General features: G+C 39.5%; 1 protein-coding gene and 1 non-coding gene across 3 annotated transcripts in view; one reads left to right on the forward strand and one right to left on the reverse strand.

Moving 5' to 3' along the window:
- Sesn (Sestrin) overlaps positions 1 to 13,706 on the forward strand; it is a 153,818-nt gene that overhangs the window by 72,260 nt on the left and 67,852 nt on the right. The window lies entirely within an intron of this gene.
- On the reverse strand, positions 10,140 to 10,212 carry TRNAK-CUU (transfer RNA lysine (anticodon CUU)). The gene has a single exon. It is a non-coding gene; the product is annotated as a tRNA-Lys (tRNA).

A 13,706-nucleotide genomic window follows, 5' to 3' on the forward strand; every position in this document is an offset into this window, starting at 1 on the left:
TGTCAAGTACATGCGTGTTTACGTCTGGACTCGGCACCGCAACTTTCTAACGCATCTTTTACGTGATACGCTTAACGATAACGCGTGGCATAATAAAAGTCGCGATGTTACAAATAGCTACATTTAATTGGTCCAATCCATTCTGTACATTATTCCAGTTACGTAAGTCGAATGTCTGCGTGTGGTTTGATCAATTCGTCGTTCCGCTGTAAAATTGAAATTGCTCGACGTGCTTCTTCGTCGTTGATTTTCGATCGGCGAATTGTTCGTTGAAGATAACCGAGATCCGCGATCGACTGTCATTCGTTCGATTATCCTTAATCTGACAAGGGATCGGAATGTCGAGTCGTTCAGATAGAAATGCGACTGGTTTTCTCGCGGGTTAGTCGAACTGCGCACACGAGTGTCTACCGCAAAGTATAGTAACTGGGTCAACGAGTCGACGATTCGTTTATCTGTTTGTTTGCTCGCAGGTTTAATACAACAGTTATCGGACCGAACGATTTGTGGTTTCTTTCAACCCGGTACAGTGGGTGGTGTAGGTTCTAGCATAAAATTCCATCGCTTCTAACTCGACCGATATAACTTGTTTGGATGTCTAAAATCGATCCTCGACATTCTGTGATTTAAAATCTACGTATTTATATATCTATATTTTTAATTATTACTTCATACACTTACTACTTCGATAACTTTTATTATTATGTTATTACATCGTTATCTGCCAATCTGTTTCTAGCAATTACTTCTTCTTCCCAATAGACTCAGAAATGGAAATCTTCACGAGTAAAAAATAAATCCTTATTACACAATGGTGATAAGTATCATATATATATATATATATGTCGGAGATGAAATGAAAACCGGAGCCTTCCCTATGCAATTTTGAGGAAGCCTTTTAATGCTTTAGCCCAGATCTTATCATAACTGTAATTAAGTAATTGTCATCTGTAATTGTTTGACATTTGTGAAAAGCGAAAGTGGGTTCGAGGTGACAACTGGTCGCTGAACGTAGCCACGGTCACGGGATAAACGTTTTGCCTGACGAAGGTGTGGATCGGTTGTATTGTTCTCCCTAGAAATCACATAGAATTGTACTTTAGAGATGTCGATATAATGGGACACACGTTGTATGAGGAATCAATCTCCAGACAGAAACTGCCTAGCAACGGCGTTTGGATCTTTCTCGATGTTTCCAAGGAGTATATAACAAACTTCTGACAGATATTGCCTAGCAACAACGATTGGAACCTTCTCGATGTTTCCAGCGAGAATATAACAAACAAATGCAGTCGGATTACGAAAAAGATTTGAATCAGAGAGGCATTCGTGTGATCGCCTTGGAAAGTGATACATCGAGTAATTTTTCCGAGTGATTCGGCAAACGTATTTTTTTGTGTTATAAAATTGTTTAAAGTTTTCCCGTTGACCGTGGATTCGTTTGAACCCCGGATCATTGTTTATAGCGTAAATTAAATTCAATATTTGTAAATTTATCAATCGTTAATTTTCATTATTCGTTAAATTAGTAAATCGTAAGATATATTATTCGTTTCTTTTATTGTTCGATAAAACTTATTATTCTTTAATCTAATTAATAATTTAATTTATCATTTGTTAATCAATCATATCATTTATAAAAATTCATTATTCATAATATTTGTAAAACCTTGTTTATTCGTGTAAATATATTCTCTGTTTTGTAAAACAATGGCTAATTCAAACGAAGAATCGTTACGCGCCTTAAATCCTAATGTTAACCCGACATATACTTACATCGATAAATAATTAGTACGGAATGTCAAAGTCAAAGAACGAATCGCTGTTTCTCATCACATTCGCGGCAGCTTAGCCAAGTCGTAATTACTTCACGAATTACTATAAATCACACGGTTATCGTCGTTATCTCGCTGGCGGATGTTTTTTCCCGATTTTCGAACCAAGGAAGTCAGGTGTGTACCGCCGGTTAACGAGGAAATTCTTGGAACGGTGAACGATCGGCCAAACGTACCAGGAAACGTTTTGCATGAAATTTAAACATCCTCGGGTTGGCGGTTCTCGTTCGCTCAAATCATCCCTCTCGCCTCGTAAAACACGACCGTAACCAGTGGCAATAGTACAAAGTCCTTTAAATATCTTCGGCTTGGCCACGGGTTACGTAAAAAGATAATCTTGCACGAGCAAAGTAGGTTGCCCGCACCCGTTATCTTTTATGTAATAACATCTCTAGCAGCGTTTCTCTATCGCGGGAGGCTAAATTCCATCGCATGGTGCGTTTCATTTCGCTTTACCGCTGTATTTACCTTACGTTCGCGCGAAGGGCATATACTCGCCGGATCCTGTCGATCGAACGAGTCGAATCTTCTCAAAGACGCCGTTCTTCTTGACGACACAGCGTGACGATACTGTTTGCTAGATCTAGGCGCGGTCTCCTTGATTTTCGACCGTAAGGTCGAGAAAAAGAGACGCTGATACCTTTGGAACGACGATAATATTTAGATAACGATAGCAGAATATTTGGAATAGCTATATAGCTTTGGAATAGCTAGGAAATTTGGAAAGGATTTAAGAATTTAATACTAAAATGTGTTCCGATATACGTTGTAATATATGATATAGGTAGTCTGGTATCGACTAGAGTGGACTAGAAAACACGTGCAAAGTGTTCCACGGCGGTTTACAATCTGTCATCGATAAGATACGTTCTAGAAAAACAAGGAGCGGTCTTCGAAACCGGTGAAGTCTTTCGCGGAAGGAACGACGCGTTTGCCGCTCCGCAAGACACTTGTTGCATCAAGCGAGACGCCAGAGATTCTCTCGATTGCATAATATCCGCGAGTACACTGCCTTTTCTCAGTAGCGTGTCGATAAGTTTCGGCACCCCTTCGTGTTACTCTCTATTGGATCGAGCAATTCGGCGTGTTTGTCGATAGTTGAAATATTTACAGCACTATCTGAATTTGATTTATTGGCAGTGAAAATAAGGATATAGGTATCGAAAAGTAGAAAAATTTCTTATTATTACAAATATCAATTGACTATGACTTTAAAGCAACGATTTGATTTTGATCGATTTTTAGTTGATTTTTGTCGCTTTACTCAATTTACTGAAAATTGGAGCTGCCCCTTTATTGCGACAATCCCTTCTATTCCGTTCAGATTGTAACGAGAATCAACGACATCAGATTACGGATAATTATAGAGTAATTTGCTTTTGTTCTCCTCTTTAATTTTTCGTTCTTCACGCGACGGTTACCGGCTTTCGATACGTAACGACGATATCGAACGCGAATCGGCTTTTACGCGAACGTTAACAATTACTCCGTTTATCAACGCGTCGATCGCTCGGTTTTATTCCTCCCCTGTGCGTTCCTCCCTTTATTTCACTTTTCATTTCTACACTGATTAATATACGAGCTGGTTTGGAAAATTGCGCGCAATTTGTATCCCCTTAACGATGATTTAGTAACGGAACACGTACATCTGTTGAACGTCACTGGCATCAGATCAAAGGGATAGATAGCGCGTTTCTCGCCGGATAAACGATGTGTCATTTTAAACGAGCCGATCGATACAATGAAGGATTGTTCGCTTTATATAGACACCGTATTAAAACTGTCCGATTTCTAGCATGCAAATTTGTCAGGTTCAACATTCGAATCGTTATTGTTTCCAAATCGTGGCATATAAAACGCAGAACGTTGCATGAAAAATCTGTGATGAAAATTTGAATTTCAGTCAACGTTGGCGTCTCTTTGTCATCGTCGTCGTCTACAAGTTGGTTGGTTCGGCTATTCCTTCTTTCTTTCTTCGTATCAAAAATTAAATAAGAAGGAACGAGTGTATTTGTCTTAGCACTTGGAAACAAAACATGGTGTACTCGTCTCCTGTTTGTCGTGTCGTAAAGTTTGTACAGCGATTGCAGAACACTCCTCTGTCAAATATTATTCTCTATACGCGCACGCCTTTCTGCTCCAATAATAATTTCCCTTCGCTTCGAAAAAGAAAACGAAAAAAAAAAAAAAAAGAAATAAATAAACGTAACAAACGAATAAATTAACGTTCGAGTTATCGACGACCAAGGCGTGAAATTTGCATCATAGAAAGCCACATGGAAAATACACGAAAGGATACATAATGCGAGGAAAAAATAAGCCTTTGTCTATTATTATACAGTACCACTCTTAATTACTCGCACTATGCTCCTTCTATACTTTACTTCGCTTCTATTATAAAAGCTAAGACTTCCTTTCTATTGTTAACACGTACGATTCTTTATTGGAACAATGAACACTGTTTTGTATATATTAGTGGCTAGAAATTGTACGTGCCTTAAATGTCCATCAACGATTATCAGTCTATAAGTTCTTATAAAATATGATCAATTCGAAATGTTAGCAGTATCAATGTTATTACAATGCAAGCAGTAACGTAACGATTACGAAAAGTGGTGTTTCGCATTAAAAATTCCAAATATTTCGCGGAGAACAGATCCAGATGGAACACAGCTGTAAACGAAGTTGCACGAGTCGCAAAGTTATACGAATATTACAGCATGAAGATTTACTGCACTCGGCCAAAACGGAAATGTCTTTGGAATTGTTCCAATAAACAGGAGAGATCCGCGATGGCCCGTTTCGATCGACACGACGCGACGGTTTATCGGCGATGTCGATGATGTCGAGATTTTACGAGAAACAGTCGATGATCGGCTGCATCGAATGGCTTTGGTTGGTTTCTCTTCGCGGCATCCACCCGGTGTTCCAAAATAAGACACCTTTGCCACTTATTACACAGTCGCGAACGATGCAAACGCGAAACGAGGAGGTTCTATCTTTACCTTCGCGTATGAGCTAACATCGGACGATATCTTTGGCTTGTTTATGCCCACGTGTTGCGAAACAATTTCGAGAATCATTAGATTCGTCAGGATGACGGCAAATTATAATTACCCACTGCCCGGGTTTAGGATCTCGCGTGATTCTCTGCACATTTTTCATCTGTCTCCGGATATTTCGTTCTATGACGCTTCTATAATGCTGTAACTCGAAAGTTACGTGTTTTCTAATTTTTATTACATTTTCTTATCGATATATCGTCTTATTGATTTACGTAGGCATTCTTATTGCGTTCCAAATTCCATGTCGAGTTAAAAAAACGTTGCATCCACATGGGTACGATATAAGTCGTAGAGATATACAATCACATACATTTACATACACAGAAATTATTCGCACCGTCGAGAAAATAATGAAAATGTATAGAATAGCGAAATAACGCGAAGAAGCTTTTAACGCGTTTTATTCAGAGATACACAGTCAAGATTCTGATTTAATAAAATGGTAAAAGAAACTTGAGACCTTATTACGTGATTTGTAATTACGAACGAAACATGTTATGGTAATTTTTTACGTTGTTTACATGAGTAGATGCTAAAAAAGACTGGCTGCAATTATGAAACGAAAAAGGAAATATTACAGCACATATTGGCTATTGTACCAGAATAATAACCTATAAATCTTCTAAACTTTACGAGGCGTTCGAAAGTATAGATATTATGTTTGAAATCTCGAGTCAAGTGGAATGTATTTTGAAGCGCTTAAATGGATCGTATTTTCAAACAGTCTCTTGACGTCAAACACACGCTATACGAAAACAACAACGTACACATCGAGTTGCATCGGCGAAATCGAACAATTACGGTTAAAATAGTGCTAATTTCTGAGTACTCGAACTACCTTAGCCAACAGTTCGCTTTAGATTGCCAACAAAATCGAAGTAAACACAAGTCATGATGTATCGCACATTAACAACTTGTTTCTGAAAGAGCATTTAAACGACGCGACGATTCTTGATCAATTAAATTGCTCAAAATAAGTAGAACATCGCATATTGCAACAGTTGTATGTGTACTTGTGTAATTTTGTGTCCGCATATTTTTAACGATAGTCCTAAGATTAAGAATCAGTAAAGAATCATACAGTAGCTTACACGGAAGTATTTCAACTTTTGAAAAACTTTTATCACTGTCATATCGACTTAACGATCGAATTTCTGAGTGTTTCGATCGTTCGTGAGATTCGCGTAAAATTTCTTCAACGTAGCAGAAAAATTCGCGTGAAGAACGGCAACGAAGGACCGTGGAGAGATCGATTCGTCGACCGGCTTTTCCCAATTAAAAGTGACTCAGATGGATTTTTTTGCAGCCGCACACGAAGCGCGGCCGGTCGACGCTGGCGTGGTTAATTAACAATTGCATCGAGCGATACGCATCGCGTTAATAGCACTTTCACTCCTATCATTTCGCTCGGTCGACGCTGAAATAACGTTGCGCGAAGAAGAGTTGTTGCCGATGAGTCACTCGGTCGCTGGTAACCAACCGAGTACCGCTCCTCCTTCTTTCCTCTGTGAATCTTTTATTTTTCATTTTTTTTTTTTTTTCGACATGTTTCGTTTTATAGCCGCGATTAGAAGAGCGTGAAACAACTGCAACTATGATTCATACGCTGCTGCATTATGACTAATCGAATTTTCGACCACGTGCAGTGCCTTTTCGAATGTGCAGCAATGTCGAACCTATGCAAGAGTATCTTTTGGTCGTCGTAGGAAGTTTTTGTGAATACACGAGCCATTCAGAAGACGATCGAGCAATTTCATAAATTGAAAAGCAAAAAAAAGTGCTGATTTCGCAAACGATATTTTTTTAAATCGGCTATTATGCAATGAACGAAATAATTTTTGAAGCAAGTAATTTGCTCTTTGAGAATTGAACGTTATTCGTGTACCTATGTTTGACTTCTGAGAAGCTCGTGTAATATAATATATAGGTATATTATATTACATATAATAAATTACATATAATAAATTACATATAATATAATATATAGGTTCAGAAAAAGTCTTGGTAATGGTTGAAATACTTTCGTGAGTTACTTTATATCGATTTATGGCACCGATAGGTCCCTAAACGAGTCGAAAATCAATCAATCTTCCTCGGTTCTATTATTACGCAGCGTGTTTTGCTTGTTGTCGGTAGTCGCGTATGCGTGTGACGCGATGCTTTTTGAGAGTATACGCGAATACGCGCGCATTCGAGTTTTGGAAACGTGCCGTGCAATATTTCAGCAGCACAATTTCTCAGACGGCAAGGGCCGAATATACGCGACAATGGAGTCCATCCAACAGGATCACGGAACGGAAAGCCCTCGTTACGTTAGTGACCGGGCGCTATACAGACTTATTCGAATAACATATCGACTATTTTCAGGCTGCGTTCTATTTAAAACAAATACCGAAGATTCCACGAATCATTCAGCCCCGCGGTTAAATCTTGCGGGTGAATTCGCGAGCTGTCCTCAAAAGTAGACATCTTGCGAATTTATTACCGTCCCTTGAGTTACTCGACTGTTTTCAAGCTTGTTGGCAGCTAGTTCTTGGTTGTTCAGGTGGATGCTTTTACTACGTTATTTATTTTGTTCAAACATTGAAATTTAAGATTGTTTGTGTTACTACCATTAGCTTGGACTGGTTGTTGTTTACAAACTACTTAATGGACTTGCTTCTATTGAATAAATATTTTTGGGGAATGTTGTAAGTTAGTAATTATACGAGTTAGCTGCGGTAAGAAATTGTCGTACGTAATAAGGAAAAGTTTGATAATACAACGAGTCAAGTTCTGCACAAAATTAAAAAAAATGTAATCAAATGAACTAGAGCTTTCTCTTCTTCGACGTAAGATCGTAAAAGCTGTTTACGTGATAAAACTCTGTAGTCTGCAATCTATCTCGTAATAGCTTTTCAATTATTAGCTAGTAAGTTATTGTATTTGTAGATAAATACAAAAGTGACGGAACTGAAATTGTAAATGTAACGTAGAATTCTACGACTGTATATATTACGTAGGTAGATAGACATTTATCCGAATTTAATTCGACGAAAATCCGTCGGCAAACAGTCTCCCACGTCAGAATTAGGCCAGTCGCAAAATAGCTGTACTCGGACGCGTTTATAACGCGTCTCACTACTTTGGATGCCGCGTTCTCGTCGCTCGTCTTTGCGTGTCGCACGTGCGTTTACCTACACTCCCTGTTGGCATTATCACGTGTCCATTCCGTGGTGGCCCCCATTGGCACTCACCCGCCAGGTTCCTCTCGCCTATGAAATCTGCCAATCCGCGATAAATCCAGTATAAAGTACGCCAACACTCTTTATCGAAGCAAAATCATTTTTTACTCCAACATACTCTTGATATTTTATCTCCTGTGTCTCTTGGAGGGATCGAACGAGACACACGCGTGAAATTTTTCTTCTCTGGCAGATCGTCTTCTCTGTTTCGTTCTCTTACGCTTTTCGATTTCAACCGTTTCGTATCGTAAACATAGCTGTTCCGCTTCATACACAATTTCGTCTTGTTCTACCAATCGATCTATAAACCGAAATATCCGCGTGTTTTCTTCTTACGTGTATAGTATGAAAGTTATAACTGCTCGAGCTATGTATAAGTCACGAGCATTATTAGCTAGACTACTTAATCGCGACGGTGTTCGAGTTAATCTTAGACTGTTACTTTGTACTCTCATAATCGGTGCACGACAAGAAAACAGCGTTATCAAGGTGGCTATTAAGGTGATGATTACGTATTGTAATCAGTAACAGACTTGGGTAAACAACGATTAGAAATGTACATTGTATATAGGATAAATATTCGGAGTTTGTATCGATCATTTCGTTAATAAATGACCGTTCTGTTTCCCAAACTATAAAAATCGAACGTATCGGTATAGGTAGCATGCAATTGGAGTACTCCACACTTTTATTTCCAATCTCGATTAATTGTTCATGAATATTTCTTTAGCAATCGAAGAATTTTATCTCTTAAATCGATCGATTTAAATCCATCCATCATCATCCTATTCATTTTATTTTCCTTCTTCCAAATGTAATAATCAACTATTCGACTAATCAATTATATTCCATAGCACATCCCTCGCATTTTCCAACCAATACAGTCGGAATCGGCAATTAGAGTCACGCGTTTCCAGCTAGATCGACGTTATTACAGAGACAGAGAGTGGCGATCGGAAACGGAAGGAACCACGGGCTATTAATTACGCATTGTCTCCCGTACGTGTCCCGTAAACCGATCTACTTTCGCTGGCCAGGGACGAAAGGCTGTGGTGCCGGCTGCGATCTACCGTGTCGTTCGATAAACACTTTATTTCGGGTCGTGTCGAAACGTTGCGGTGGTGTGCCGCATGCCGTGCACCACCTAAAAATACACGACTCCGCGGACCAGCCCTATCCCCCTCTGCACTCTCATCGAAACTGCACTCGAAAATAACTTTCAGAAACACCTGGCACCTCGGCCTGTCTATTCTGCACGTTTCGATCTCGCCTCCTCCTCTCCGCGTTATCCTCTCCTTCTCTTTTTGCCCTCGCAACGATTTTTCCACCAACGAGCGCACCTGTCCGACGAATTTCACTTGCCTCTAATCCCTACCACGGGCAGCAGGCCTTTGAAAACTTGAATTCACACCGGAGACTTCTAATAGGAGGGTTTGCCGGATAATACGCAGGAACCGGACCAAGGGAGCCATTTAAAGGAAGCAACGAATTTGACGCGCATCGTCGTCGTTCTACGAACTTGTTTGTGGTTTCGTCTACACGAAGGTGACGTTACGTCACGTCATCGTGTCTTCGAACGAAATCGGATTTGTCACGACGTGATGTATCTGATGTGCTTCTCCCTCTTTCTCTCTCTCTCTCTCTCTCTCTTTTTTTCTCTCCTCTTTATCCCTTTCTCCTCTCCTCCCTTCTACGTCTTTCCCTCCCTCTCTCTCTCTCTTTCCCTCTCTCTCTCTCTTTCCCTCTCTCTCTCTCTTTCGTAGCTTTGCGAATCCATTAGTCTGTTGATTTTGATAAGATTACGCGAAGATTTCGATTATTTACATTCTTCGAGCGACTTGTACCTTGAAACGGGAAAAATTTCCGACACGATTTCGGTTTCGTGCGCGTGCAAAAATCCCACGACCCTTATCGGATGCTTAATTCTTTCGAGATAGACCTGTGGAGTTAAATCTCGAGTATACATGTCGTTGGTTTTGTGTGTTTCTGAGAAAAAGAAAAAAAAGACTGGTTATCGCCCAACGTGGGGCTCGAACCCACGACCCTGAGATTAAGAGTCTCATGCTCTACCGACTGAGCTAGCCGGGCTACCTTGGCAATTGGAAGCACGTTCAATCAGAAATTGTTGGCGAATTTATCTGCAACTTGGAATTACTCATCGAATTTTATAGCCTTGATAATTAATATTTGATGTGTTTACGGAGGTTTAAGGAATTAAGGGATTAATAAGGGTAGAGATATCGATGGTAATTAGAAAAGTCGTTGGCGCGAGATTCAATACATTCTACGCACATGGATATGTAATTATGACTAATTATATCTATTCTCTTATCGCCCGACATATAATTAAACGAATAATCTCTACAAAATAGAGATATTAGAGAGTCGGTAATATTGCTCTTATCACGATCAATTGAAAGACTCATTATTCCTTATTTAATGTCATTTAAAGGTTGCTTCTCGTTGTTAATGTTGGAACTAGCTACGGCTAAAATGCATAAAATTATCTGTCGAAGATATCGAGACAAAAGATGCACGGCAGAATACGTAAGAAAGAATTTCAAAATGGACGAATCAAAAGATTTAGGGACATCTCGGTAAAATGAATTTTCTCACGCAAAATCGAAGAGATTCGGTGTGAAGCCGGCATTAACTACCTATATTTGCGATAGGTTGATACTGGCAAGCTTCCAAGGGATGCTTGCTAGCACGTTGGGATTCTTAGAAACAGGCTGCTTCCCCTTCTTCTTCCTCTCTGTGTCTCGCTCTTTCCCCGTCTTTTGCCGCGAGTATATTCGCAGGTCGATGCTCGATCATCGGGTTTTCTAGGTTAATCACCGAGCTTTTCGACGTACACGCGGACGTAGCTCGTATTTACGAGCTTCTAATAGATCTTCGATACGATTCACGATCGATAAGATCTCGCCACGTCACGCGAATTTTACCGGTGGTCGATGAGCGATATGATGAGCTGCCAGATAAGAAAAAGGGAATTTCTAAATTAATAGTATTATCTGCCAATGATTAAAAATTCGAGCGACGATTTAACTCATTTTCTCCAGTTAACAGATGAAATTTTTAAATTTCATGAAATTCATAGTAGTTCAAACCTCTTGATCGATAGTATGTATACAGAGTGGTTGGTAACTGGTGGTACAAGCGGAAAGGGGGTGATTCTACGCGAAAAAAGAAATCGAAAATATAGAATACAAATTTTTCGTTCGGGGCTTTGTCTTCGAGAAAATCGACTTTGAATTTTCGCTCGGTACGCGTGCACTTTATCACGTCTCGTTATAACGGATCTCACTGTAGATCGTTGTCTCGATGGAAAAATTAAAAAAAAAATATTAAAAAAAAAATTTTTATTCTATATTTTCGACTTCTTTTTTCGCGTAGAATCATCCCCTTTCCGCTTGTACCACCAGTTACCAACCACCCTGTATATTCATTTGTACTCGTGTGTGAGAGGTCGTCGATGCTCATCGATCAATTGTTAATGTCGCTATTGTGAATGATTGTTGCGGACGTGTTCAGACACACGTATACATGACGACAGCGGAAAACTGTCGATTTCGACGATTGATTCGATGCTTCAGTGATCTAGTCATCCTTCCCACGGCCACGATTGATAAACTTGATGTCCTGTGTGTCGCATAAACAGTAATAAATTAACGAATCGCGGTGTATCCTGCGCTATGGGCCTCCTCTGTTGTTATGGCCGGGAAATCGTTGTTTAAAGCGACGATGAGCCAACGCGAGAACGAGCTTCCAACGTTCCTTGATGAAATGCACTGCTAACGTAATATCGTACGTAACAACGACATAATCCTGACGATATATGTATAATATATAGTACGTGTCACATCATCGTAGGCGTCGCGGCCAGATTATTGGAACATTGTTGCTTTATTCGATTGCAACAGTGACGAGGTCGTTCGTAACTACGTTAAACGGAAATTACACGTGTAATCGAAATTTTGTCATTTCAAGTTCTCGGAAAGAGATTAACGATTTTACGTTCATTCAGATACTACATATCTCTTTTCGACGAATGACGCAGTTAGGGAAACAATATTTTTTTTGGAATTAATTATCACGAACTTGTGATAGATGTAATTCTTCGTTTATGGAATTTTCATGTGATTTTTTTAATATTACAATCTTTTATTACGTCGACGATAAAAAGAATACATCATTGTTAAAAAAAAAAAAAAAAAAAAATAGGTCAAGAAATAAGCGCTTAGTAAAATCGTAAAATCTTACTTAAATTTTAAAGCCATTTGATTTTAAAGTCATTGCAGTTTGTTTCGAATAAATATGCGGTTAGAACGGACTTCATACTATAATCGTATATTTGAAAATCGTTGTTCATGTGCTTGATGTCATGCCTTATTTCAATTTTACGCTAAAGATTGTCTCAACCCTCTGTTATAACGTCGTTTATCTGTCGGTTTGCCAAAACAAAGTCAGAGATCGAGATTAAGACGGAAGCTTGAGAAAAGCAGGCTTAAGAAATGACGATTCTATTTTAGATGCGAGTGTAACTGTGATTGCACGCGCGCTTTCTCGAGGCGCGTAGGAAAGCAAATTTCAAGCGAAGTCGTCAATCGTCACGAAACAAAGGTGGTCCGTGGGTCCGCGCGTAACTTCTAATATTGAGAACTTGACACATCGGGAAGTTAATGGCTTCAAGCCAAGAGGCCGTACTCTTCGAGAAACCTCTTCGTCTCCGCTGGACGACGACCCTGAATCGTCGCACAACCGTATCACACATGTATTCCAGAAATGACACACACAACTTAAACGAGTTCTTCGGGAAAAACGAGGAAACTATTTTTTAGAAGCTTCCAGTTTTCAAGCAAGCTTCAAATTTTACCAATGTAATCACAACAGTCGTGTCTGATTACGATGTTAATTAAATATCAAAATGTTTTATAAATATCGAATAGGAAATAAAAATTTGCTACGGTGAGGCTTGAGATATTTTCACGAACCACTGTACCTATGAAGCGTGCTTTAACGTTTTGACGATTCAATTCTCCATCAATTTCGTTGAAATCATCCGTGCGAATCTTTAAAAATTCGCTGGAATCGATACAACCACCTGAACCGTGACGCGTTTCCTGGATGATTAGTTTGGCCCTCGTTGCAAAGCTCTGGCCAACGGTTGGTGAGGAAATTCGTTTTTGTAAAGTCTAAAAAGGTCCGTCGTGATGGCAGTTGTTAAAGCTTGTAGAAACAACGAGATGGAAGAAAAAAAGCATGGGTTTCGAAGTATGTAATCGGTTCACTGCTGCGAACAAAGTCAATTACACGAAACAACATTGCAACGACGAACCGGTCGCTACACCGGTCACACTCTGTCGTGTTTTTTATGCACCGCTGGCCAGTTTCCTTGAATACTTCGAGTTTACTGTCTGGTTGCTACAAAGTAACAGGAATGAAAGTTCTGGATTACAATCTAGAACCTAGAGGTTTTGTTGCTTGTTAGACGACTTGATGGATGATGGTATAATAGTGGTATAGATGCGTTATACATGTTTGACGATGGGGATTCTTCCACTCGTTCTTAGCTCTTTTAC

This window comes from Bombus vancouverensis, chromosome 8 (assembly GCF_051014615.1).
Source record: "Bombus vancouverensis nearcticus chromosome 8, iyBomVanc1_principal, whole genome shotgun sequence".
NCBI lineage: Eukaryota > Metazoa > Arthropoda > Insecta > Hymenoptera > Apidae > Bombus > Bombus vancouverensis.